A 3,189-nucleotide genomic window follows, 5' to 3' on the forward strand; every position below is an offset into this window, starting at 1 on the left:
AATTATTGCTCTCGCTCTAACGTTCGCAGCGATACCTCACATGTGTGGTTTGAACACCGTTTTCATATGTGGGTGGGACTTATGTATGCGTTCGCTTCTGCATGCGAGCACATGGGGACAGGGGCACTTTAAAATGTTATTTTATTTTTTATTGTTCATTTTACTTTATTTATTTTAGTTTGACATTTTTTTCCCCAAAAATAAATTTTTTGATCACTTTTATTCCTATTACAAGGAATGTGAACATCCCTTGCAATAGGAATATGGCATGACAGGTCCTCTTTACAGTGAGATATGGGGTCAATAAGACCCCACATCTCACCTCTAGGCTGGAAAGCCTGGAATAAAAAAAAAAAAAAAAGATTCTGGCTTTGATCGTATTGGCGAGTCGGTAGAAGCACCGGAGGGCGGCAGGAGGGGGGGGGGGATGTCTATGGCTGGGTATTGCAGGGTATCACCGACTATGGCTGGGTATTGCATGGTATCTCCGAGTATGGCTGGGTATCTCCGAGTATGGCAATTTATGGCAGGGTATTGCAGAGTATTGTCTGGAATTTTACTGCAGAGTATTGGCGGGTACTGCAGAGTATTGGAGGGTAGTGCAGAGTATTAGCTGGTATTGCAGAGTATTGGTGGATGCTGCAGAGTATTGGCGGGTGCTGCAGAGTATTGGCGGGTGTTGCAGAGTATTGGCGGGTGTTGCAGAGTATTTGCGGGTATTGCAGAGTATTTGCGGGTATTGCAGAGTATTGCAGAGTATTTGCGGGTATTGGAGAGTATTGCAGAGTATTGGGGGTATTGCAGAGTATTTGCTGGTACTGCAGAGTATTGCAGGGTATTGCAGAGTAATGGCAGGGAATTGAGGGGTTACATTTCGGTGAGCAGCGATGTGGGCACTGCGGATGCAGCCCACAGAGCTGCTGACACCTATCTCTTCCCCCTCCGCTGTACCGATCGGTACAGAGAGGGGGAGGGAGGAACCGGCGTCATAACGTGACGCCGGTTTGTTTACAAGTGATCACTCCGTCATTTGACGGAGCGATCACGTGGTAAACGGCCGCGATGAGCGGCCGTTTACCGTGATGTGCCGGGTCCTGTGGACCCGGCGGTCACGGATGCTCTCGAGTGCGCTCCCCAGGGGGCGCGCGAGAGCGGAATTCTGGGAGGACGTCATATGACGGCCTCCCAGAGTTAAACAACCGCCCTGTAGCCGTCATTCGGCTATGGGCCGGTTGTTAAGTGGCTAATATCCTGGTATTCAAGAATTTTATGTGCAGTAGTCTTAGCAAATTGGTCAAGCACAGCCCAGATTAATATTCACGATCCATATTAGGTATGCAATGCTTAGGCCTTTACCTTCTTTTTGCCCACATTAGCTGTTAGTCTAAGTTTCTTGTTCATATATCACTGGACACAGAGCTCTATTCATTACATCATGGGTTAGTTACTTTCAGGTGTTGGACACTGTCAACCCTAATTGTAAGGAGGGTTCCTCACCTATATAACCCCTCCCATATGGAGAGTACCTCCATTTTTTTTGCCAGTGTCTAAGGTGTTTGGTCACGATGCAAGATGTGCTTAGAAGAAAAAGCTCTGTTTGATGGTGCCTGAGGTGTTCTAGGAGCTACACAACCAGATCCATACCTCTGGCCAATTTGGACCCTGGAGAATACAGTGGTGGTCGTTGCAACTTTTTATCTTGCACGGTATTTGCGCAGCAATTTTTCGAATGCTTTTTTTTGGAAAAAAAACAGTTTTGTGCTTAAAAAAAAAACACAGTAAAGTTAGCCCAATTTTTGCATAATGTGAAAGATGAAGTTATGCTAAGTAAATAGATACCTAACATGTCACTCTTCAAAATTGCACACGCTCGTGGAATGGCGCCAAACGTCGCTACTTAAAAATCCCCATAGGCGACGCATTAAATTTTTTTTTACTGGTTATATGTTTTGAGATACAGAGGAGGTCTAGGGCTAGAATTATTGCTCTCGCTCTAACGTTCGCAGCGATACCTCACATGTGTGGTTTGAACACCGTTTTCATATGTGGGTGGGACTTATGTATGCGTTCACTTCTGCATGCGAGCACATGGGGACAGGGGCACTTTAAAATGTTATTTTATTTTTTATTGTTCATTTTACTTTATTTATTTTAGTTTGACATTTTTTTCCCCAAAAATAAATTTTTTGATCACTTTTATTCCTATTACAAGGAATGTGAACATCCCTTGCAATAGGAATATGGCATGACAGGTCCTCTTTACAGTGAGATATGGGGTCAATAAGACCCCACATCTCACCTCTAGGCTGGAAAGCCTGGAATAAAAAAAAAAAAAAAAAGATTCTGGCTTTGATCGTATTGGCGAGTCGGTAGAAGCACCGGAGGGCGGCAGGAGGGGGGGGGGATGTCTATGGCTGGGTATTGCAGGGTATCACCGACTATGGCTGGGTATTGCATGGTATCTCCGAGTATGGCTGGGTATCTCCGAGTATGGCAATTTATGGCAGGGTATTGCAGAGTATTGTCTGGAATTTTACTGCAGAGTATTGGCGGGTACTGCAGAGTATTGGAGGGTAGTGCAGAGTATTAGCTGGTATTGCAGAGTATTGGTGGATGCTGCAGAGTATTGGCGGGTGCTGCAGAGTATTGGCGGGTGTTGCAGAGTATTGGCGGGTGTTGCAGAGTATTTGCGGGTGTTGCAGAGTATTTGCGGGTATTGCAGAGTATTTGCGGGTATTGCAGAGTATTGCAGAGTATTTGCGGGTATTGGAGAGTATTGCAGAGTATTGGGGGTATTGCAGAGTATTTGCTGGTACTGCAGAGTATTGCAGGGTATTGCAGAGTAATGGCAGGGAATTGAGGGGTTACATTTCGGTGAGCAGCGATGTGGGCACTGCGGATGCAGCCCACAGAGCTGCTGACACCTATCTCTTCCCCCTCCGCTGTACCGATCGGTACAGAGAGGGGGAGGGAGGAACCAGCGTCATAACGTGACGCCGGTTTGTTTACAAGTGATCACTCCGTCATTTGACGGAGCGATCACGTGGTAAACGGCCGCGATGAGCGGCCGTTTACCGTGATGTGCCGGGTCCTGTGGACCCGGCGGTCACGGATGCTCTCGAGTGCGCTCCCCAGGGGGCGCGCGAGAGCGGAATTCTGGGAGGACGTCATATGACGGCCTCCCAGAGT

Source organism: Lithobates pipiens, unplaced genomic scaffold (genome assembly GCF_037356315.1).
Source record: "Lithobates pipiens isolate NorthernLeopardFrog02 unplaced genomic scaffold, aLitPip1_a1.2 Scaffold_23, whole genome shotgun sequence".
NCBI classification, from domain to species: domain Eukaryota; kingdom Metazoa; phylum Chordata; class Amphibia; order Anura; family Ranidae; genus Lithobates; species Lithobates pipiens.